Source organism: Gopherus evgoodei, chromosome 3 (assembly GCF_007399415.2).
Source record: "Gopherus evgoodei ecotype Sinaloan lineage chromosome 3, rGopEvg1_v1.p, whole genome shotgun sequence".
Taxonomy (NCBI): domain Eukaryota; kingdom Metazoa; phylum Chordata; order Testudines; family Testudinidae; genus Gopherus; species Gopherus evgoodei.
The window spans coordinates 67344928-67370858 of record NC_044324.1 but is presented as its reverse complement, the minus strand read 5'-3'; the positions used below and the strand labels follow the sequence as shown (position 1 = coordinate 67370858).

At 39.5% G+C, this 25931-nt stretch overlaps 1 protein-coding gene across 2 annotated transcripts in view; it reads right to left on the bottom strand.

Moving 5' to 3' along the window:
• Positions 1–25931, bottom strand: part of KCNQ5 (potassium voltage-gated channel subfamily Q member 5) — a 513967-nt gene that overhangs the window by 160129 nt on the left and 327907 nt on the right. The window lies entirely within an intron of this gene.

The window sequence follows — 25931 nt, the reverse complement described above, 5'->3', positions numbered from 1 at the left end:
TCTGTATAGATGTTTATATGACATTGGCTATCATCTCTAATGTCTGCTCATCAGTTGAATTACACTCACTGCATAAACCTAATGTGAGTGAGTGGAGAATCAAGTCTCCTTGCCTAACTCAATATCTATGAATACACCCTGGCTATTTCTTTCTACATTCCTGTATTGGTTTTACTTCCCTACCCCTTGTTGGAAATGCACTTCTCCTTCACTTTATCTGTTACTGCTGCCCTCAGCCCCACCATCCTGTTGTCAATTTTCCACCTTCATTTTCCTCTTGTGGTCTACCTCTCCATTTCTATGTACTTCTTCTCTAGGGGCCTGGCCTTTGCTACTGACACAGCTGCTGCTGGAGCAACTTTCCCCTTTTACTCTGATGGCAGTTACTAGATATTTGGCAAGCAACAGGCTAAATTGTAGCTGTGAATTAGGAGTATTTTTCTGCTACACTTGGCACTGTAGTCCCCATGTTAGTCTATATTCCCCTATATTGAACATATCATTTTCTGATCTTTGATTGCAAATTGATGATTGTGACCTTTGGTTGTATTAAATCTTCTTCTTTAAAGAAACAAACCTCAAGTACAGATGCAATTCTAGAACATAGTCCAAATGCAATACTGTAAAGACCTTTAGGGCATTACTTTCCTAAATGATCAGTTTCCATTTTGGGTAGTGTATGATTTTAAGCCTATCCTTTAAAACAAATAAGGGATGAGTTACCAGACTGACAGGGCTAGAAAGACAAGCTGTCTATTTATACCCAGAACTAATTCAGCACTGGTAAAACCATCAGATTGACCATTGCACCAGGGCCAGCTGCCTTCCAAGCACCCTTTCATGACCACTGCACTCTGCCTCAGTTTCCCCTCAGTCTCCTCAATAATTCACAGAAAGCTTTCACAGGTTCAACAAAAACAGCCCTTCTTGGGGTTTGGTTTATTAAAATAAAGTTCAAAATCATTCACACTGTCCTGAAAGTCCCATATAATTCAAGCTGTCACTCGTAGGCCTCTCCTACTCTCCGAGACATCGGCCGACAAAACCTCCCCTCTGCTGCTCCCCTGTTGATTCAGGGCCCCATAAAGAGCCCTGTCCCTCTCCTTGTGGGCTTCTTACTATGTGTTTTCTACCTATAGCTTTCTCTAGCTTCCAGGCCCAAAGTTTTCCCCCTGATCAAGGGTCTCCTGAAGGAACCTTCTGCTCATTGCAACTCTCTCAGCCTCTGCCACAGCTTCCTCTCTATATCTCCAGCTCCTTCTGGCTCTTTATAGAGACCAGCAGCTCTCTATCAGGCCCCCTGGAGAGGCTGTTAGTGAGGCACAGGTGGTCTGGACCAGTTCCCTCTTAAAGGGCCCAGTCCACCCTGTGACACCCAACTTACGTGTTTTGTTATACCCATGAAGGTGCATGGAGGATGCAAGGCACGGACAAATCAATTACTCAAGATGCAAGAAAGATGTAATAATCATATGTAGTTAAGGAAATTCTTGCATATTCCAGGTGTTTTCCTAAAACATACTGTACATGAAAGGATCCGCATTGGCCCGAGGGACCTATGCCGGGAATGATGAAGTTTATTCTCTGTGATCCTTACTCTGCTACTAAGAGTGCTAATTAGGCTGGTATTTTTTGTTATGCGAACACCTGTTCTCTAAGGGCTTGTTTACATGGTGCAGCAGTGTGCTCTATAGGGATGTGATTTCTAAAGTGCACTAATGTGCTCTGCACTAATTGGTCCACGTTAAACCTGCTGGAGCACACTAAAAGTTCTCTAAAGCACTTTAACATAGTGCTGTTTGAAACAGTGCTTGAAGCACACCAATCGATGCACATGTTAGTGCACTTTAGGAATCACACTCCTGTGCAGCTCACTACCCAATCACATAGAGAAGCCCCCAAAAATGGACCAAGACAACAGCTTACTTCGTACAACCATAAACTGGCTACAGCCATAATTTAAAATGACAGACATTTGGGCATTACACCGACTAGTGCTTATACTGTTTTGCTAAGTGATCATCCTCAATACAACTGATATCCCACTCTTCTGTGAACATCTGTCAATTACACTGTACTACAGCACTCTGAAAAAGGACCCTGCATAGAGATGCAGGGTTACTTTGCTGACTCGTCCTGCTGTTAGGTACTTTAATCCTGCATGAAGATATAGTGCAATTAATACTGAGTTATACAGGCAGGAAGATTCAGTCAGTTCCCCCAGGGCATGAGTGGGCTTAAAGCCTCTCTCAGGGGCAGAGAGAAACAGGGCCCGAGACAGGATGTTCTACTGCAAAAATGAGTGAGCAACCAATCTTAGCGGATGGTCACATATATATATTTATTGTTGTTTGAGTTACAAATAAAACCAAACCCAAGGAAGAAAGTACATCTTTGTTTGGACTCTAGACAGTATAGGCAGAGGTATGCGACTTTTCTGGCCTACACAAGCCGTACTGGCATTCTAAAGTAATAGAAATGAAGGATATAAACAGTAACGCCAAAAGATGCATCTTTTCACACTGAAAATCATTTTTAATTAACCACTTCACTGTTCTTCTGTTACATTGTGTCCTGTGTTTACTGATATTAAGAAAACCTGGTGTGCAAGCATGATGCACGCTAGAATTTTTTTTCATATTTGTTCATTGAAACACCTTTTTATAGCATTTAATACACTCACTAAAAACAAATTTCACTCTGAAGATCAATTCCAAGAGGAATCTGCACATAAACTGTTTTCCGAAGTATACAAAAAGCAAATATTTGAGACGCAATAGAATTTTATTAGACATGCAGAAAGGCAAAATAGCCCATTTCACACACACAGCCAGCAGGCAGTTTTCCAGCAACCACACAACCTCTCCAAACCAATAACAGATATATATTTCAAACTACAGAGAGTGACATCCAAGAGGCAAAAATCCAGCACTTGGCCTTCTTGCTGTCTTTATTTAGGTAAATCTCCCACTAATATCAATGGAAGTTTTGCCTGAGTAAGGACTTCAAATGTGAACCCACTGTAATTACATCTCACAGCTGACAAGACTATTCTCCAAGCTGCAGAAGCATTGACTCTCTTTGCTAATAGCTCTCTTTGTTAATGTCTACACTTAAGAGCTGCAGCGGCTTCTCCTGTCATAGGTACCTCCCCAAGAGGCAGTAGCTATGGTGACAAGAGAAGTCCTCCCATCGACAGAGCATGATCTACACTAGGAGTTAGTTAGGTCAGTACAACTGTGTCAGCTCAGGAGAATGGATTTCTTACAACCCTGAGAGATGTAGTAATATAAGTTGCTTAGACATGGCTAAGACATGTCAGAGAAGGCAAAATAAAATGGACTGAGGACTTATGGTAACAGGATGTGATCTCCATCTGCGGGCTCCGAGAGGGAGTTTGGGTGTGGGAGGGGGCTCATGGCTTGGGCAGGGGCTTGAGGTGCAGGAGAGGGCTCAAGGTGGACGCTTATTTCAGGCTGCTCCCAGAAGCGGCCAGCATGTCCGGCTCCTAGGCGGAGGCGTGGCCAGGTGGCTCTGTGCGCTGCCTGCGTCCACAGGCACTGCCTCCGCAGCTCCCATTGGATGTAGTTCCTGGCCAATGGGAGCTGCGGAGCCAGCACTCAGGGTGGGGGCAGCACATGGAGCCCCAGTAGCCCCTTCGCCTAGGAACCAGACATGCTGGCTGTTTCCGGGAGCTGTGTGGAGCTAGGGCAGGCAGGGAGCCTGCCTTAGCCCCACTGCGCCACAGACTGGACTTTTAATGGCCTGCACAGCAGCACTGACTGGTTCCCTTTTTGACCAGGTGATCCAGTCAAAAACTGGACACCTGGCAACCCAATCTTTACTACTGACTGATCTGTGCACTGCTCTATTTATGTGGCTGACTTGCTACCAGGCTAATGTCCCTACATTCTCTGTGCCACTGGTGCCCCTTCAATAAACAGTCCCTCCAGGGAACGTGGGTCCTCTGACTCCAGTTCCACTGACCATCATATATTACCTAGGTGAAACTTAGAGAGAATGTCTGATGAAGTCTTTGCAGTGTTCCCAACAACAGGAAACGGCAAAAGAGTCACTTTAAAGCCAGGTAAGATAGAAGTATTCAGAACACTGCAATAATCAGAATCTATAAGAACTTGTTTTCATTTACTGTGCATTGACATATCCCATTTTTACATTGATGGATGAAGTACAGAATAATGGATCTGCATGAGGACTTGCACAATCATCTTGTACACCTTATATGATGAAAAAGGAACTTTCAAATGCCAGTATTTGAATTGTGTTCTGTAATACATGGAGCTAGAATAGTGAGGTTATGCTAGAGAATGCTATTGCAGGTACAGGACAGACAGACCAAAATGCACGATAATTATATTAAGCCTCTAGTAGTTCAATCTGGACCACATATTGATTCAAGCTGAAGAAACAGATGGTCTAGTCTCTCATGCATTTACTTTAAGATAGTAAAACATATGCCTTAGGCAGCAAGTTACCGTAAAATTATTCAGCCACAGCTATAGTGTTGTATTTTATCAAAAGCAGCAACTTCCATTTTGTTTCAGCAGAATAAGTTTTGATGTAGACCCTTTCATTTTATTTCCTTTCTTCTGAAAGTACATACTAAATGGAAAAAGGGGCAACTTATGAAACATCATAGAATCTCAAACATGTTCATATTTGTTCAAGCGACCTCTCAAATTTTTGTGTTGGCTAATTAGGAACCAGTAATTCTACATTTATGTAATTTTCAATAGAGCTTTCTACTTAATCCTGACATTTTATTAGTGGTTTGTAAATCTAACCATGCTCAACTTAAAAATATGCTTAAACATTAGCCAGGTAACATCACCATATCAATGAAATAGGTACTCAGTGTAGACACTTGAAAGCTAATTTGCTACATAATTTAGTACAAACATTAAAATAATCAGAAAATAAAACATCTGTAAACAGCTTTATTACCTCTTTTTTGGAATAATAAAAATATATCTGTTAAAAAGACATAATCAGATCACCAAAGTTATGTTCAATTATTATTCAGGGTTTAATATAAACCCTATAAAAGTGAGGATACTCAGAATTATGGTTGTAACTATCTTTAAATCACTCTATTTTCCTAGGTGTTGCCACATATTGCATGCGGTATTCAAGATGAACAAAAGTTTGAAAACTCCAGCAATTCTTAGCTATAACAAAGCGTTAAATTCTGGTCTCAGTTACACTGGTATAAATTCAGAGCTAATTCCACTGTTCAGAGAATGCACAAAAGTAACTTCGAGCAGAGTTTGAACCAGTGGATTGAAGAATGGAGTTCTGGCCCTAACTCTGAATGTTCTTTCTTTGAGGGTTTAAATGAGACCTTAAATTATCACCTGTAAATATCTATCTATCTATATATATAGATATAGATCTATAGATATATATATAGATTCCCTCTATCCTTGTAATATGTATTCAGTACCCAACAAGCCAGGAATTTATTAATTATTAGATCAATTCTGTATATGATCCAGATTTTTAAATGTGGATTCCCTAGGACCTGATCCTGCAAAGTGCTGAGTTGAGGGCCTCCAATATCTGCTTCTACAAAAGTCAACAAAGGGTGCTGAGTGCTTCCAAGGAGGGGCTCAGTATCTTCCAAGATTTGACTGCCAAATGGCACTTTTAGAATATGGTTTGGTATTTGCTGGATGCACAAAACCCACACTTTCTGGCATCTGATGAATAACTGCACATATCTGTACCTCCTTAGTTACACAATAACTAATTTAATGCACACAAATGTTACACATGTTTGTTACACATGCAAATGGTATAATAGCAGATCAGACAACAATGTTTGACTATATGGCCCTACAATTTTGCCACATCCAACCCAGCTCCAATTATCACCTCCAACGCAGAGGTAACGTGATGTACAGAGGCATAAGCAAGACAACAGTAAGGGAAGATAAAGGTTGCACAGTTACTTAGCGAGGGGTCTGCTGAATGATGTACTCAAGAGTGTGTACTCCTCATTCTTAAAGCAAAGGTGATACAATCAATCACAATGGAATTCATGAAGCCTAAATCTCTCTCTCCTGTTGTACACAACCAGCCATTCATTCTCCATATGCAATCGTTGAGCAAATAACCACATACAAAGCACCATGTCCTCGCTGCACACTACAATGAAAAGAATATCCTTGAAAGTTAATTTATTAAAGATCCATGTGGACTAGATGAAAAAGAAATAAGCAGAGAAAACAAACTAATTTGCAGACTCTGACATGTCATGGACTAGAACAATATACTCTTTCTAAAAAACTCATGAAAAGAAGCTTAATAAGTGATCACTGTATCAATAGCTTGAAAAAAGTGAGGATCTTGGAAACCAGCAGATGAAAGAAAATCAGATTTATATTATACTAAACATATAGGATGATTTCCCTCTACACTGAATGAGCATATCAGGATCCCTTTCACACAGCTAATAAAAACACTGGAAGGAAGGAAGTTATTAATACATTTTTTTTGTTTTTTTCCTTTGACCACTGGGTTTGGGACTGATGCCCACAGGAAAGGGGGAGGGCAATTTTAGTTTATGGCTTTAGTATACTGTGAAGCTGAGAATAAGACAGAAGAACATTTTCAGGGCTAGAGCAGCAGATCATTTGTCAGAACAAATATCCCAGAGAAATGCTAGGTGAAGAGTAAGAGATGGACAGACATGCAAACAGAACAGTGCGGAAGACATGGCTAAAATACAAATAGTTGACCCCTAGTTTGATAAGCAATACTAGCCAGTATCAGCAGAAAGTTCAACAGCTTTAACTTTTATATGATTTAAAGAAGTTACTTTTCATAAGGAATTCCATTTCATTTCTGGCCTGAAATTTCTCATTTTATATAGTCACAGGAGAGTGCACACAAACACAGATGCAAGCATTCACCCCCTCACACACACATCATTACACTCCCCAACTGGGTTGTGTATTGGAAAAAAAATGCTCTCAGGCTGGAAGCCAAATTAGATCCTGGCGCAAATGTACACAGTCAACGTAGGGATGACGGGAGAATCTTAACAGTACCAGTGAGTCCCACTGCACTTTCTAATATCACTGACTAGTAAATTCTCTGAGGTCAGTTGAAAGAATGTTTCCAGTAATAATGATATGGAATAACAAACTCCAGGGTATTCAGAAAAAATTGAAAGTGAAAATATCAACTAGTACAGACCTGGGAAGGGGGAGATATTTACTCAGGTCCTACGGTATCTCCCTTAAAAAGTAATCTTTTCAATGTTTCTTTAAAACAGATAATGCAATTGCTGACATGGTGGAAAATACTACAGTTTAACAGTTTTGATAATGCAAGCCATGTGGATTAAATTTTCCATCATTTATAGTTTCAATGTGACTTGTTTATGCAAGAAAATGAGATATGACAAAGGTTATGACAATTTGTTAAAGTTGTTTGACTAGAGTTGTGTAGAGCATAAGTGCTCTCCCATAGAAAAAGGCTCATAAATTCATCCTGTAAACTTTCATTTAAAATGACTTGCTCTTTAACCTTTGCTATGACTATAAGGACCTGATTCTGCATACCCTCTCTGTATGAGCGTGTGCATGGAAGGTCTATAGAATGGGGCTCTTAACTCTTAAAATGTGAAAATACATATACTAGGGCACTTTGAATGGTTTTTGTGTGTGTGATGAAAAAAATAAAATTGTGACAAAATCCTATTTTAGAAGCTTGGTTTTCTGGTTGATTAATTGTTAACTTTTGTAGAAACACAGAACTTTTGAGAATATTAAATTTATGACAAAAAACAAGGTTTTGCTGCCTATTGAACTAATCAACATAAACTGATTTGAAAAGTTGTTTTTGTTTTTGTTAGGCTCTAACATACAGTTTAATTCAGATAATATTTCCTTGTTAATTTATATATTGTGCATTCACTGCTGTAAACATTAGAACAGAACAGAACAACAATTCACATGATATGAAAGGGTTTAAATTAGCAGTGACACAAATGTTTGTAGACCTAAATCAATCTTCTTCGTTATATTTTTAGTGAGAAAATGAACAGTCAGTGTCTGCCAACTGACTGTGTTCCAGGATTAGCTTATTGTATTTGGCCTACATAGGTAAAGCAGCCAAGTGGCTAAAGCAGCAGAGCCCTTGAGACACCAAGTAAAGTGTTTGTGTTATTGGCAGCAGATTTCATGATCTGGTTCACTACAGAGAGAAAATAAAGCACCAAGATAAATTTCTCCAGGGAACGGTAAGCACAAACACTATTCTCTGTCAAACATGTACAATAGCTAAAAGAAACCCCTTTGGAATTAGCCTTTAATGGCATCTGTTGCACATGTCCAAGTGTTAACAAAACAATGAGAGAGCATTTAAAGATATCTTTGGATTGAGTAAAATGATTTCATTTGAAACTGTTGTTTACAATCATTAGGACGCACTTGTTTGGAAGTGTGTGTTTTTCCTCCAGACTGTAGGTGCTTTCAAAAAGCGTAGTAAGAATAGGAATGTTATCATTTTTACATACTAGAATCAATGTCCATTTTCATTGAGAGCCAGGTTTGATAGAACTCCATGTAACTTTGCACCCACTGCCTCCTAAAATCTATGGAAGCTGCCAGATGTTTTATTTTACCAGACCCAAAGAGAGATGAATATGCAGGCCAACATTTTCAAATGGGAGTTCCTAAAGTTAGGTACCAAAATCTATATTTGGTGTTGGCCTTCAAGGTGACCGGTGGGAGATCAGTTCAAAAGGAAACCTCTATTCTATCTTTAAGGCCACGTAAGTGACAAAATATGGATTTAGGTGCCTAATTTTAGCTATCCATCTTTGGAAATGTTGGCCTCAGTTCATTTACTAAAATGATTAGACGCCTTTGGGTATGGCTGAACCACTTCTCTGCCTAGACAGCTAGCTCACTTTTAAAGTCCACAGGGATTTTTTCTTGTCTGGTGCTGCACCACTGTACCTTTTACCCCAGCCTCTCAGTGAGTAATTTTAATAGCCCTCATTGAGACATGTTTTGTAGAATGATTTTTCCGTTTTCAGCTAACTCTACTAATGCTAGTGCAAGGAGAAACAGATTAAAAATGTGTACATTTTTTACTAGTTCATTCCACTTGTTTTTGTATACTGCAAATTTCATGAATACATAAGAAGTAGATGGTCAGCTAAATTCACTTCTAGCTCACAATGTCACACTTTACAATGTAATATGGAAGTATGACCATGGTCACTGACATTCTGGGGTGCAATTCAGACTAGTGAGGGGTTGCGTCACCACCTGCACTGTAACCCTGGGTGTCTCACAATGCTTTGCTGTTGTAGATCCCAACCTGGGTGGCTCCCAACCTGCCTTCCAGCATGCAGCATGCAGACTTTGAATGTCTGTGTGCTAGATAGCCCTGGTTAAGCAGCTCTGAACCCCACAGCCACTCTACAGCCCCACTCTGGCTTCCAGCTCTGGCTTCCCTCCACCAGGAGCTGTTTCCACTCCAGCCTCCACAGCTCTGGATCTCTCACCATTGCCACTGTCTCTCCTGGATCGTCTGAGGAACCATCTGCTTGGTCTCCTGTATGAGCCCCGTAGGAGAAAGAGGGACCCCTTCTAGCCCCTAGGTTTGGAGTAGGTGCCTCATGGCATATGTGGACAACATGGCCACTAGCTCGAATTGCTTATGATCAGCTGCTGACAGACTATACTGTGCTCCCAGCTCTTCTAAATGCTGCTTCATGAGCTCAGCATCTGCTTCTTTGTTCCTCCTGCCTTTTCTGCTTCTTACTCATTTGTACACTTTCTTTCCTTCCATTTCCCTTGCCCAAAATAAACAAACAGAAAATCATCAGACTGTGACCTTTCTTTGATGGTTCTCAGCCTTTGTACCTGGGAATCACTTAAAACTATTTCATCAGTGCTTAAAGGGTAAACCTCTATTAAAATAGCAAACTGTGTGTATATCCTGCATAACTACACCACAGTCATGTTCTGGTCAGTTCGGGGTGCAATCCAGCCCTGTGAGGGGCTGTACTTGCCCTCTAACCTTGGGAGCCTCACAATGCTTTGCTGTTGTAGCTCCCGCCCTGGTTCACACACACTTAAGAGCTAGGAATACATGTTGGAATTATAACTAAATACCTTTCACATATCTAAATCATGCAAGAATATTAATGACCAGTGTGGTGTCATTTTTCAAAGGTGTATTTTGTACAAAGATTATTACAGTAGTGTGTAGGGTGCATATACTAGGGTGCATAGTGTCACAGTAACTATCATTGACAATTGTAAGCTTAAGGAGAAGAAACAAGAAGGGACCGAGGAACAATCACACTCACATTGATAATACATTATATTCATCAGAAGTGACACAGGATTCTCTTCTCGGTAATTATAGCTCAAATCCTGACTCCAGCGAAGTTACTGGGAGTTTTGCCACTGACTTCATTGGGCCAGGATTTCACCCTCTGTCTCCATTACCTGCATCCCATGATTCGCCAAGCTGAGGTACTGAGACAGTGGTAGCTGTGCTGAATCAGAAAAGATGTTGACCTAGATGAGACTTTTGGAGTGACTCCCACTCAGCATGAATGGACCCTGGAGAACCCTAGGTAGGCCATGGAGGACTGTGACATGTGGCTACTCAGTAGGAGACACAGATACATCTATTCCTGGTGTGTGAGATGTTTGATGCCCTGAGTTGGTGATTCAGGTGGTCAGAATGCTCATGGCTGTAGATGGAGTCAAAGCAGACACCTCTATTGCAATACTGCCAGTATTTGGCTTCTCCTATAGATGTACTACTAGCCCTAGGATTGAGGACCCCTTTTTCCTCCACTGTCTATAGGGACGCAGCAGATTCTCTGTATCAGTTAAGGAGGGGTCAGAGTTCTTTGTCACACACAAACCCAGGTTTGAAGCACTACCAAGCTAGGATATTTCAAGCCTAAGCTGAAATGGTGCAACAAAACCCTGTCAAAACTAGTACATTTCAATTTTGTTTTTAACTTAATTTAACTTAAGACAAGGAAGCCAATCGTACTGAAAACTGATTTTAAAAACCTGGTTCCTAGAGAAAACCTCATATGCTGAGTTTCTGCTTGAGGCAAAACACAACTACTCTTGTGCTTTCTCCCATATTGCTCCACATACTTGGGAGAAAAGCTACCTCATCACCCTCCTTCAAATCCCTCCATAAATCTCTCTTCTGCCATGATGCCTACAAAAAAATTGACAACAGCCTCTCAGTATTGACCAATACTGTCTCATTGTTTCCTTGTACCCCCTCACCTATATCTCCCTGTCATCTCTTGTCTTATACTTAGATTGTAAGCTCTGTAGGGTAGGGACCACTTTTTATTCTGTTGTTCTGCATTTGCCTAGCAGAACTGGGTCCTGGTCCATTGCTAGGGCTTCTAGGAGTTACAATAATTAATAATAATTAAGTATCAGAGGGGTAGCCGTGCTAGTCTGGATCTGTAGAAGCAGCAAAGAGTCCACCTTGTAGACTAACAGATGTATTGGAGCATAAGCTTTCGTGGGTGAATACCCACTTCGTTGGGTGCAAGTAATAATTAAGACAGCAAAAGATTCAGTAGAAAATACAGCCTAGTACAGGGATTCCACTTCATTTGTTTTAGCTGAACAGTGTAACTTCAGTAACATATCAGAATACCAAGTAACAAATTTAACCAAACATTTTAGGACTTATAACTAGAGTGTAACTGGTTTTAAATTGTGTATTGTACATCACTTTGCTATATCCTGGTAAATTATTGCTGTAGCAGTGGTGGTATAAAACTGATACAATGATCACATTTAAAGTAACAAACACTAGTTAATCTGTTGCTTTTACACTGCAGTTTTACCAGGAAAGGGGACAATCCATCGTCTTTTGGAGTATATTAAAATACAGAATACTTTTTTTTTAAAAAACATTCTGCTCTGGAGAATGAGGATACAGGTGAAATTTTGGCCTGAAGAAGACAATGTACATTGATTAATTATTTTAAAAATGTAAAGATAATAGTGTTTTTTAAAAGGCCAATACACTTTAGAGCCCCACCATTCCTCTTGGCGGCAGCAGCAATCTAGGTAGCCACAAAATTCAAGGATTCAAACTGCCAGAATAAAGGCATAGTCTTTATTGAAAGATAAATGGTTACTGAAAATTTCTCTATTGTATCAGGATGCCTGTCTTCTTTCTCCTAGCTTTGTTTTTCATATTTTAACAAACAGTCAAGTTCCAATCCTTGCTGCAAAATTACTACTGAATACAAAAGAAGTTTGGCCTGTGTTGGGAATATTGAATTTGCCCATTAATGTTGCCTGGGCAAGGAAACTCTTGTTCTTAATTTACATGAGTTCTCCACTCCTTCTCTTATAACAAAAATGTATATAAATGGAATATAGAATAATTTTCCAATACACTAAATTATTAGTATTAAAAATCCAATGTCACACAGTCACTCAAGGTGTTTGGTTATATTCCACAGCAGTATTCTTGTCTTTTAGGAATCTAAATTGATTTTCCGCTGATTGAAACATGTAACCCCATCTACTGATGTTATGCAGTGGCACTCACTGAAGAAGCTGTTATGGCAGAAGCATTTCAGACAGCAGAAGTAAACAGCTGCATCAAATGCAATAGCATTAGTAGACTGTGTTCTCTGAATGGGTATGTATCTATGGGGAAAATTTACACCAGCTGAGGATTTGCCCCTACCTATATAGGCCCTGATTCAGCAGAACACATAAGCATGGGCTTAAAGTTAGGTACATGCTTAAGTACTCTGCTGTATGGGGGTCTTTACAACATACTCAGTCATGTCCTTTCTGTCATTAAGATATCTTTATTTTTGTAAACATACTAAGTGATAATGCAAATGTGCTCACCACATAGTATGGTGGGTCCTTGCCTGGCTGGCTGGCAGAAAAGGCATTGTTGCCCCTTTAAGGGATCCCTGTGCAACTGGTAGCAGAGGGGGAAGGAGGAGGAAAATTTACCTGGATGGAGTGGGTAGGAGCAGCAAGCGGCTGGAACAGGTCAGAGGACAAGGGCACTGCCCATTCTGCTGACCAGAAGAGTTGGAGGGAATTCATACCAGGTGCAACTCCAGAGAAGCCGTCTTTTACCCGGATTGGGCTGGCAGCACCCACCCACCCAATCTGAAAAAGAATTGGATAGCCTTATGACCTGCTATGGGCATTATGCTAGTTGTCTTCTGTCCCCTTGGGGTCTGGGAAGGAACTTTTCCCTCACTGTCTGATTGCTCGAGGTCGGATGGGTTTCAGACCCAGTGGAATATGGCAGGGGGTTAGGTTCTACCTCATAACTTAGAATATAAAAATCATGGCAGATTTCCAGAGCAGGTACTCGTCTGGAAGGGATACAGTTATCAGATAAATGGATTGGAAAAGGATTTAAAGGAATGTATTCCATAAAGAAGCTGAGAAGGGGGTGTCAGGGCTCCTATGTCTGGTACAGTGGGGAGCTGATCGCCTTCCTTTTATTGCCTTCTTAGCCCTCATACTTGGAGAGGGTGTTGGGTGCCCAGCAACAGCTTGGTAGGTTGAGTATTAGGTAGAAATGATGAATGCACTCTAAAAGATACAGATAGGCAATCCTAGCTATATTAAGTAAATAAAGTTATGGTGTAATTTAAACCACATCCCTGTCTTTCTTCCAGTGTAGCAGGACACTTCCTATTTTGTTACTGCTCCAGGAAGCAGCCACAAGAGTGTAACCTGTATGGGCTTTTCAGAAAACATTACTTTCTTTACCCTTTATGTTCATTAGCCGATTGTCATTGTTCATTCAGGAACAAACTTCACCTTCAGCCTCATTCTCCAGAGCAGAGAGTTAGAAAAAGACTATTCTATATTTCAATACACTGTAATGTGTTCCTATTTCCCAGGGTCTTGGGAAGGGAGCTAATGTTTGTTGGAATTGTGCTGTAGGTCAAGTTTTTTTGTAGGGGGAGGCTGTTGGTGCTAGCTACTATTTTCAGATGATCTGTGTTTCCTAATGCACATCAATGGTGCTTAGACTGTTAGGTAGCATCTCTGGTAAAATCCTAGCCTAGTGGATAGGCACAGGTCTGGGTTCCAGTCCCTGCTCTACCAGGGGCCTGGTGAGTGACAAATCACTTTTCCACTCTGTGCCTCAGTTTCCCTATCTGTAAAAAGGGAATAATGATAATTACTTCCATTCTAAAACATTTGGAGAATGAGTGATGACAGGGGTTACAAGAACTAGATATTTATTATTGCAAAAGTCACGGGAACTTTCAGCATTCAGTAGGAGCAGGATTTTACCCCTTTTTGAACATTTTTGTCAATGCATAAAAGTTAATTATACCAAACAGAATCAGTGCATGACTAGCAAATCAGTATTATAGCCTCTCTTCTTTCAATTTAACATTACTTATGGTAAAAACAGAATAGAAGGAAGATAGCTAAAACGTGAGACAAAAGGTACTATTTTATTGAATAGGTGTTATATAGCTTTTTCCAGTATATAAAGCTATCCAGGTGAGCTTAACAACTTTGTAAAGAAGTATCCACCACCTTCATCATCTGACTGTGTTAGCAAAACACAGAACAACTGAAGTGTACTCAAGCTTCAAAATGATTATGGCAAAGGATAAAATCTTTAATGATTTTGTACTTGTCTGACAAAACCCCCACGATGTTGAGATATTTTAGTTTTCAGTTTTTATTGTATTTAATTTTTCCTGGGAATTTATCAGTGTTTATAATTACAAAAACAAAACCAGATGAAAATCAGTAGAAAAAACTATTCATAATTTTTCTGAGCGAAAATCTGGGCTTATTTTGGTGGATGGAAAGATAGGGGCTCCGGGGTGAGAAGTACTCAGTAGATTAATGCTTTGAATTCTGTTAATCAATATGGTTTGCTGCAGAACTAAAACAGAATTCAAACCACAATGCCACCGCTGAGTTTAAGAAAACAATATATCTCTAATTCCCAAATAAAACTTTTCATTTGAATAAACAGTTTACTGTTGTAACTCTAGAGCTATTAGCCTATAAATATTTACTAATTGGGCCACATGATTTGCAGCACATACACGCAACTTTATCCTTTTCTCCTGTTTCTGTTTTTTTTTAAACTTTTAATTACTTCCTTTTGTTCTAAAATGTATTCTGATACAGATTTTTGTTTTCTTCCCATTTTAGTGTGTTAAATCTTTAAACTATTTTCTGCTAACAGCTTGAAATATGCTTGCGTAGGCATTAGGTTCATCATTACATTCAGATGCACAGACACTACAGAGTTTGTCTGCGTGCCTGCCTGTTTATTGTGTAAAAACAACGAGGAGTCCTTGTGGCACAGGGATCGGCAACTTGGCCCACGGCTCGCCAAGGTAAGCACTCTGGCAGGCCAGGTCGGTTTGTTTACCTGTTGCGTCCACAGGTTCGGCCGTGGTTCACCATCCCAGGCCAAAGGAGGCGGCAGGAAGCGGTGGCCTGCACATCCCTTGGCCTGTACCACTTTCTTCTGCCCTCAATGGCCTGGGACAGTAAACTGCAGCCAGTGGGAGCTGCGATCAGCCAAACCTGTGAACGCGGCAGGTAAGCCAAACTGGACCGTGCTTACTCTGGCAAGCTGCGTGCCAAAGGTTGCCAATTCCTGTTGTGGCACCTTAGAGACTAACAAATTTATTTGGACATAAGCTTTTGTGGGCTAGAACCCACTTAACGAAAGCTTGTGCTCAAATAAATTTGTTAGCCTCTAAGGAGCCACAAGGACTTCTCATTGTTTTTGCTGATACAGACTAACACAGCTACCACTCTGAAACCTGTTTATTGTATGCATCTTCTAGACTTATACATCGCCTTACTTCAACAGGCAGCTTTGCATAGACACACAGACTAATGTATTATCATAATACATATATATCATGCCATGTATTTTGTTTTCCTAATAAAACAAGAGTTTTTTATATATACTTGAATGATGCAAAAGTGGGTGAAAATCAGAAAAAAATGAATAATACTTTTTGTAAAACCCAGGAATTTTTTGGTAAAAACAGGTATAAACTGAAAATGAAGGGGCTTAGATATTTTATAGCACTCATTTTCTACAGTGAGTCCCCTCTCCCACCTTCCCCACACTCAAAACTGCTCTCAAGCAGCCTATAGAACCAGCAATGTTCACAAAGCTCACCTACAGAAATGCTCAATTTTTCAGGGACTTCCATTTTAAAATCTAGGTAAGTTGGGGGTGATACATTAATGTTCTTCCTTATTTTCTTCTACATTAGCCAATATAATCTAAAGTCCTGCCAGCATGCAACTGTGAAACATTAATAGGCACAACCTCAAATATCTGTGTACTTATTGCAGGTAGCAATGTAGGACTGTAACATCTTTTCTTTATCCAGTAGGGACTGCATGTCTGGGAATGTTTGTGAGGAAGGCAGCTCCTGCTAGTATGTCTGGTTTCCTCATGCCAGTGGTACACTTGCACATTCCTTTAGCAGCAATAATATTTCAGTTTTGGTTATTTTATTAAATGCTGATTAGAGTAGCAAACAGGTTCTGGACCCTGTGGTCACTTTAAATATTAGGAGAGACTGCCCTTTCCTTGAGCTTGTTAAACACTTTCAAGATAAAATTTGTCTCCTTTGGGACACTCTATGCAGATGCTTTGATTTTCTAATATTTCACCTTATAGCTGTTTGCACTGCCTGCCAGGACTACTGGTACTTAAGAATGAATGGCATATGAAAGATTCACAATAAATGCACATTTTTTGAAAAATATTTTGGACTCAATGCCATTTCTGTGTGCCTTTTACTTTAGCATTTTATCAGAGATTTCTTTTCAATTACAGTGCCCAAAAATCTACAAAGGGATTTGTAGCATCTAGCTTCGAGGCATTTATTAACCCACAGAATGGACTGATTAAAATCAATGCTTTTAATCATGATTTAAAAATTAGCAAGCAGGAAATCTTGATTTAAATAATTGATTTTAATTGTTTCACATTTATACTTCAGTTATTTTCCTAAAGAAAGGTTGATTCCCCATTGGTAACCATTAAAACATGCTGTTTTGCAACTAAAAATAGCTATTATACTAAATTTGGTGCTGCTTTTTCCTAATCAGGAGGGTACATTATATCTATACAATTTATTTAAGCAATTATATATCTTATGTTTTATTTATATTTTTAATTTTTACATTTTTATTATATTAGAAAATGGTGGATAAATCATTTCTTGTTTACTTGGTGACTAATTTTTTACTTATGATTTATGTGAAGCTGTATTTGGAGGAAAGTTCAAATTCAATTAAAATGTGCAAAAACAGCATTTTAATTTTGTTTAAGGTAGTTTTATTTAATAAATATGATGGAAATATACAAAAATAAATGCAAAACATGTTGTGCTTTTGGGATGCATGGTTAGAAAGGGTTAAACATCCTGAAAAATAAATAACCCAGAGAAGACACGTGGGGCGATAATGTTTGTGTCTTTGTGTACTCACATATGTATGAATAGGGTCAACAATGTTCCTGTCTATACTGTATTCTGATAATTCAGAGGTTAAAAGACTATCCTAGTATTTAAATGAATTGTAAACATGGGATATCTCAGTATTCATCTCTCTTTTAAATGTATAGCAAATCATCTGTGAATGGTGGAGGAACAAGCAAATGGCCTTATGGCAATTTGTATAGCTAATTACTGGTGATGGACCTCCTTCAAAGTCATCCTAATTGCCTTTTGTTCCCCAAGGAACTCCCAACTTGTCGAAGAGGATGTGAAATTGTATAAAAGATCCTAGTGTCCTGATTCTGTCATCTCAGATCTGCTTTGGCTTCATCAGGGGAAGTCTGAGTCGCAAGACTGAGATCCCAGTTATGCTGGTATGCCCTGAATATGATATTTGGACATTGGACTATAATCTATGAACTGAATTCTAAAGGAACTTTTTGCAAGTACAAAGCTCACCTTCTCTACTATGAATCTGAACCTCAATGGATTGAACTCATATCTGTATTATATTGATCTTTTAACCATACTCTCTCTCTCTCTTTTGTTTTTTTAATAAATTTTAGTTTAGTTAATAAGAATTGGCTGTAGCGTGTATTTGGGTAAGACCTGAAACATTCATTAACCTGGGAGATAATGTGTCTGATCCTTTGGGATTGGTAGAACCTTTTCTTTTACATTATGAAATAAGATTTTCAGAAATTCTCATCATATTTGACATGAGTCCCTGGATGGAGGCCTGAGGCTGGATCACTTTAAGAGAACTGTGTTGTTCAGACTTCTGAGTAACCAGTAAGGTAATAACGAAGCTGCTTTATGCTGGCTTGGTGAATCTATGTATTGGAATATCCACCAGCTTTTTTTGCTTTGGTAAAAGGATCCAAAGCAAAATCTGTAATCGACTGATTAAATGGCGAAAGCATTTATAATGTAACTAAAACAAACACAAGAAGTTTCAGCACCAGGTCACAGGAAATCTGAGTCCAGTGGTCATCTCCACCACAGATCTCCTGAGTTTTAGTCCAGTGCCTTAACCTCAAAACATTGACTCACCCAACCACAATGGCTATGTCCATTTCCACTCAAAACTGCCTCGTTTGTGTGCTGACCATTACATTGACCTGGGCATGAGGGAGCTAGTGGTCACTTTGTCCCACAAAGTCTGGTCCCCTGGTGACCTTTCCAGGGCTCTCCACCAGGTTTTTGCAGAATAAACCTAGAATGAACTCTAGTCTACCCCAAGGGTTTAGAATGATAAAAGACACAAATTTGGCACATTATTTTGGCCACCAGAGGACCTTCATTCTTCTGTTACTACAATGAAAAAAAAATTGTGAATATAAAACGTGGTTAAGAGCACAAAGTGCATGCCTAATGCATGATCATTTAAAAAATATGGTGATACAATATGCTTCCAAACAAAGAGAAAAATTTTCCTTATGTTTTGGAAATAAACATCTCAAAGTAGGGCACCGGTCAATAACTTTTTTGTATGTTTTCTTAGTCATTGGATTATACAAAAAACACAAAATAAAAAGTTTCAATGCTTGGTAATGTCAAGGCAATGAGCCACACTCTCCATCAAATTGGGTCATGTACATAATAAATAAATAAATACATGCATAAACAAACAAACAAACAAATAAAAGTGTCTGAAGGCTTCTAAGTATCTTAATGAAAGCAGATTATATCAATGTTATAAGCAGCCCAGGCAAAAGAACTATACAAATTTCACACACATAGTCCACATTAGGCAAGACACCATTATTATTAAGTCATTATCATGATTCTCCATATAGTATATATTCCCCATGCTCTCTGCATAATGGGAGCACATAATGTTTTGTGGCTATGGCTTCATGGCCTTGACGTGTCTTTAGGTTAAATGCAAGCACATTCTGTTGTCATCAAGTAACAGCAACATAGCTGCAGGGTGTAATGCAATAAAAACATCAAAATTCAACCCAATCTGAAAGAATATAGGCAACTAAAGGAGGGAGGGAAATGACAAACCCTTGGATTATACTTTCTAAGTATACAGGTTCCAGACTATGTCCTTTGCCACAATCAAAGGAAGCCAAGATCATTTTTTGCTGGTGCTTAGAGAAAATGAGGGGAAATGTCCAATTCCTATAAGTGCTACATGCAGTGCAAAATATCTGATGGAAATTGAGCTACCCAATCTGATATTGTACAATGAAATTGGGTCATGATGTACAAAATAATGAAACTTTCATCATGCTGAATTCTGTAGCCTGCTGAACATTTCCCTCATAAAAGATCAAGTTTTTAGTGCCAATTTCTACATGTCCAGCTCACTGACTTCAACAGGAACTCAACATGCGTATGTGACCCTGAGTTTGTGCAAAATACCTTAAACAGCTTGCTTTAAAAAAAGTATTCATTTATGCATGTAGGTCATAATGTGGATGAAATACATTTAAACAATATCATAAATGTAAATTGTACTTGAGAAAACTGTAACTGTGCAGCTACTATAGTCCATAATGATAAAGCTGATGTTTTCATAACACTTAAATTCAACTATGTTTAGTCAAAGCTGTTTGCATATTTTGCATTAGTATCACCAAAGGCTCTATCCCTCAGTTGTAATTACTGCAGTTTGGAAGCCACGCTTACATAGCTGAGGCAATAATCACCACAAAAGGAAAACTGAAAATCAGAGATTTTGTAACATCTGGATAAACAAGACATCAGTTTGGGTTTTGTAACTCATCAGCTGCTGGATACATTTCACTTTTGACTGAAGCAACAGCCATGTTTCCAGAAACTGACACAGCACGGTCCATACTAAAATAGGTCCTTGAATATTTTCCTACGAAGATACTGTAAGCGTTATGTATTAGTTAATCAACCAGAGATACCCTTTACACTTACTCATGCTAGAAGAGTTATAGGAAAACTTCAGCAGAGGTAGTCCTCTTGGTTACAGGTTCACGTCTGTTGACTGGACAGAACGAGAGCCTCCTGGTGAATTTGGGCTGACCCTTTATATAGACTTTTGCGCCACTGGTTCTCAGGACTCCTGAGACAGGTAAAACCAGCCAATGCTCCTTTATCCCAAGGTGAAGCTTCAAAGACTCTGGATCTGCATAATGAGCATTGGGATTGAGCATTAGTCATCCCCTCATCCCACATGTCACAGGAGACCCACCCAGTGAGCCGTAGCATCTGGCACATCTCAATATACTAGACTGACGTTTTCATGCTTCCAAAGCCTGACTCACAAAAGTTACAGATAACCTTTATAAAGTTGATCCAATAATCTCAAACAGATGCCTGATGGTCAGATCTGTCACAGCATGGATTTCCCAATGCTCATCTGCTTTTCAATCCTACTGGTGTATCATGGACAGTAATACCTTCTGTGGTCTGCACATAAGCAAAGTATTATGGTACACAGAACATGGATGTACAGGTTTGCTTATGTGCTCTGCTTGTTAGGGTGCACAGAAAGGCAAGGTTATACATATTTAGGGTGAAACTGTGTCCCATTTAAGTTAATGGAAGTTTTGCCATTTACTTCAATGGGACCAGCACTTCACCCTTAACATTTATTTTTTCTGTGAAGCAAATTTGGTGCTTGTGAAAGGTTATGGATTTACAGCCCGAGATCAGATCAAGTGAAGACAGCAGCAGTGTAAGCTTCTCCTTACTGTTTCCAACTTCTGCAATTGTACTTCAATGTTTGGTGTTTCAGTTAAAACTGGAACTCTTCGAGACATGTGAGAATCTCAGATTTCATTAAAAAAAGAAAGTCAGTTTCTAGCCTTTCTGGCTGCTAAGAAAAACTTAATATTATGAGTCCTAAAAACTCACACCCCAAAAGGCAAATAAAAAGAACCTCAAATTTTAATTTGTTAAATCTAAAGATTTTAAGACAATCCCATCATTTTGCAGGTCTGATCCATGATTTTTGAACACTTGGGTTTGGGAATCCTGTGTGTTTCAACCTTTTCATGGATATATCACATCTAGTGAGTGAAAAGCTAATTCCTCCTCCAGGCTCATTCAATCCTTGGCCTTTCTATAGGCTACTTCTGATGGCATTCAATTTTCCCTCAGTCCTTGCTAAAGCAATCTCGCACTGACTTCATACGAGATATTGCCTGAGTCAGAATCAAATAAAAACTGAATTAGGGTGTCAAAATTTGACTTTTATATTATTTTCAAGATAATATTATTCCCCACTAACTGGTTACAAATGAACACCAGGGGAATCTTCACCTTCAGTCCCACACAGAAAATTTCACATAGGGTATGTGAGATTTGGGCTTTAAAAAGTTGCCAGTGTCCTGTCAGCTTTGAACAACTTTTACATTTCTTTGGAATACAGGATCAGGAAGTCTTATACATATACATAGGCTAAGCACAAGTAGAATTTTAAATCATGAAACATTACAAAATTCTATACATTGTGGCATCTCACAACCTTCGGCCTGCAGCTGTAGTCTAGTGTACACTAGCATATTTTCAAAACTGTCAGCAAATTCTAAAGGGGCACAAAATACTGTTTTTCTTTTCCTTTCAGTATTAGATGACGAAAACTTGCTACTGAGAGACAGAGTTTAGTAACAACCACCATTCCTCCAGGCCAAACTCCACTGCCCCATTGTTGGGATGTTATTCCTGTAATTGTATAGTTTTCTGCATAGAGTTGGCATTATTCTGGGGAAGGGATAGCTCAGTGGCTTGAGCATTGATCTACTAAACCCAGAGATGTGAGTTCAATCTACGTGAGGGGGCCATTTAGGGAACTGGGGTAAAAATCTGCCTGGGGATTGGTCCTGCTTTAACAGGGGCAGCTTTAGATATTTTGTCACCCCAAGCACAGCAGGCAGGCTGCCTTTGGCGGCTTGCCTGCAGGAGGTCCCTGGTCCCGCGGATTCGGCGCATGCCTGCGGGAGGTGCGCCGAAGCCACGGGACCAGCAGACCCTCCACAGGCAAGCCTGCCTGCCGCCCTCACAGCGGCCAGCAGAGCTGCCCCCCGTGGCTTGCCGCCCCAAGCACGTGCTTGGCGTGCTGGTGCCTGGAGCCGCCCCTGTGCTTTGAGCAGGGGGTTGGACTAGATGACCTCCTGACATCCCTTCCAACTCTGATATTCTATGATTCAAATACAATCATATGATTCTATTTGAATTTTTAATGAAATTAAAATGAATTGAAAATTTAATGAAATACTGGAATTTTTAATGAAAAATTGAATCATCAGCAATCTTAAAAATATATATACCTTTGTGGCTTTCCGCCACAACTTTCCACACTTTTCCTATTTCTTTTCTGGAGACACTGGGTTGCAAGATGAGTTTAGGAAAAAAAAATCATGAGTGCACCTTTACTGGCTTTAGTGCTTCTCATTTTGAGAACAGCAGAGTAGGGCCCTTTACTTGTAAAAACAAAGATATAATTTTTCCTTTTCTCTGTAGTGATATTATTTAATCTCTTCTACCTTTAGTGTCTCTCTTCTATGTGCAGATCACCATGGAAACTCGGCACCACATAATAAAATCTTATGCAAAAGATCGCTAAACTGGAGCTTCCATGTAGCTTCTTCAATCATTCACAGAAAATATGAGTTGTAATTGTATTGGTTTCTGCATAGAGTTGGAGTTATTAGATTTCTTTTAATAATGAAAAACGGAATCATCAACAATCTCGACCCAACCTGGAGGTGAAAAAAAGGAGACATCGGGGCCAGAACTTTGTCCAAGGGGAACAAACACAAGCATTTGTCTAGCCAAATGCGGAAGGAGGCATTTCACACCACTGTTGTTCCTTGTGAGTCCAGAAGAAGTGATGAGTCCAAAAGGAACCAAAGACTGTATACTACACACCTTGATGATCAGAGAGCAAATGCCTTCCACGGAGGGGGAACAGTCTCAGCCTGCTCCTCCAAATGTTTCCCTCTTACTGTTAGCATGTCTGTTGGGTTAGTTGGGATGAATAACACAGGAGCTGAATTAAAGATAACACAGCACTGTTTTGTTTAGAAGGGAAGCAACTTCCTCAGTAATGTTTCTATTCTCTTCTGAGAACTCTCTACAGTTTGAAATACCAAGTGCTTGGGGGGCCCCATCTATGTAAGGAAAACCCTAAAGTCAGCGGAAGTTCTGTGCAGAGAGAACTTGCAGAACCAGACTTTATAAAAGAAACCAAACTTCCTGTTAAAGAACTAAAGGAAACATTTTCAAAGCCAAAGAGGTCAATTTTTTTTAAAGATAGTTAGGTGCCTAAAGATGCAGATAAGTACCTAATAGGATTTTGAAAATCCTACTTGGCACCTATTTACATCTTTATGTACCTAAATACCTTTAAATATTTGGCCCTAAATAACTTTATCGGGGCCTGAGTCCCATTGACTGTCAAGTCACACAGGCACTTTTGAAATTTTTGCCCTCAAACACAACATGCTGGGCTGTAATGATATTCAAATATATACTCATTATTTAACTAACGTTTTGAACAGTGACCCACCATTGACACTGGTCTGAAGCAAGTGACCCATATCTCCCAAGAAGGGCAGTAAAATGTATTGCTCAGCATATCTTTTCAGAGTTAAGAAATGGAATTTTTATGTAAAATTATGGAAGAGAAGCTAGACATTGGATTGTAAACTCATTGGCACGGGGACTATTTCTTTATATACAATTGTAAAATGCTTCACTTGTCATAGGCACTATGGAACTGTGTACAGACTAGACATCTTAGACAAGACATTCATGATTAACAGCCAATCAGAAAACTCTAATTGTATCCAGAATCCTAAAACATTTAATAGTGCTAATTAGAAAATGGGCCACAGAAATGCATTTATCTTACTGGCTCCTACCCAAGCTATTAAGAGAGTAAAACAGTGCAGGTGGGAAATTGGCCTGATTTGCCAGAACATTGTGACTATTATCTTGGAGAGGAAATTTGCATGGGAACACTCAAAACTTTAAAAGCATTGATAAGATGGAGATGGCTTGCAGGGGGATAGTACAAGCCCCTTTGTTAACTGAGACACCAGTTGGGCCAAGTAAAGAACCATGTCAGTTTTCACTTAAAAAAAAAAAAGTCCCTGGGCCATATCCTTGTGAAAACAGCCTGAAAAACTTAAACCGAAGGAAACTGATGCAAACACATCATGTGGCCCTGATCCTGACTTGGGCCCTAGGTTGCTAGTTTGACAAAACAATACATAATAGTAACAACAATCTACAGGTGCATAATGTACATTAAAAAAAATCCAAATCATTAGACTACCACAGAATCTGCCTTTTAGTCTAACAGAAGTTCTCAAGTCTGGGAAACTCAAGTCAACTGAGTAACTGGTCTCACTCAGTTAACCTGACATATGATAACACATATCAAAGTCACACTGCCTAGAATGTGGTGATATCTCCAAGTATCACACACTAGAGGTAACAAAAATAATAATAATAATGATAGCAAAAAAAAATTGTACGGCACCCCAGAATACGTTTCCAGAATACAAGAGGACATGATCTCAGTGCCGAAAAGCTTATGACTAATTTCAGACATGAAGCAACTGGACTTGGGCACAGAATGACAAAGGGACTGAAAGAGATGAAATAAAGGAAAATTATTCAGCAACTCAGCAAAAGTTAGTGCCTAGCATTATGAATGATGACTTTAAAACAAAATTAATGGAGGACAAATGGAGCATCAAGGCTGGCATTACCAGCAGGGTGGAGAGAGAGGGGCGAAGAGAGACTAGTTAGAGAGACTGAGTTATGTAGTGTTTTGAAGGAGAGAAAAAAAGTCTTTTATCTTTACTTCTGGTGAAGGGTGAACAAGTGGAAGGTTTCTAAAATGCAGGCAGACGGTCTCAGCCACCTATATTTATCTTTTATTTTGTATAGCAGGGGGACAATGTGAGGGTCATGGAGGCCAGAGAGGAGGAGGTTGCAGTAACGAAGACAGCATGATAATGCGTCTCTGGATGACAGCTATAACAGAGAGGAAAGCTTGATGGTTCTATAACATCCTTGGAAAGCTTTGTAGATGAAGACCAGGACCTTGAAGTACTGTAGAGTAGGGGCACTGTAAGGCCTTGAACACTGGAGTGATGTCCTCTTGCTGATCTGTGCTATTCAGGAAGTAAGCAGCTGCATGAAGAGTTGGAATTTTCTTGTGGCCTCTGTTTTCTTCCCCAGGTAAAGGCACTACATTAGTCAAGCTTGGAGGCTATGATCTTGTGAATCAATACGGAGGGAGTGCAGCTTCTTGCCCAGCTAAAGAAGATGATATTTCTGGCTACTGTTCTGAGGGCATCCAGGAGCATCACGGTGTCCCATAAGACTCCAAAACTGCACACTCCATCTTCACAGCTGGATGGTAGGTACCCTTGAAAGAGAACATGGT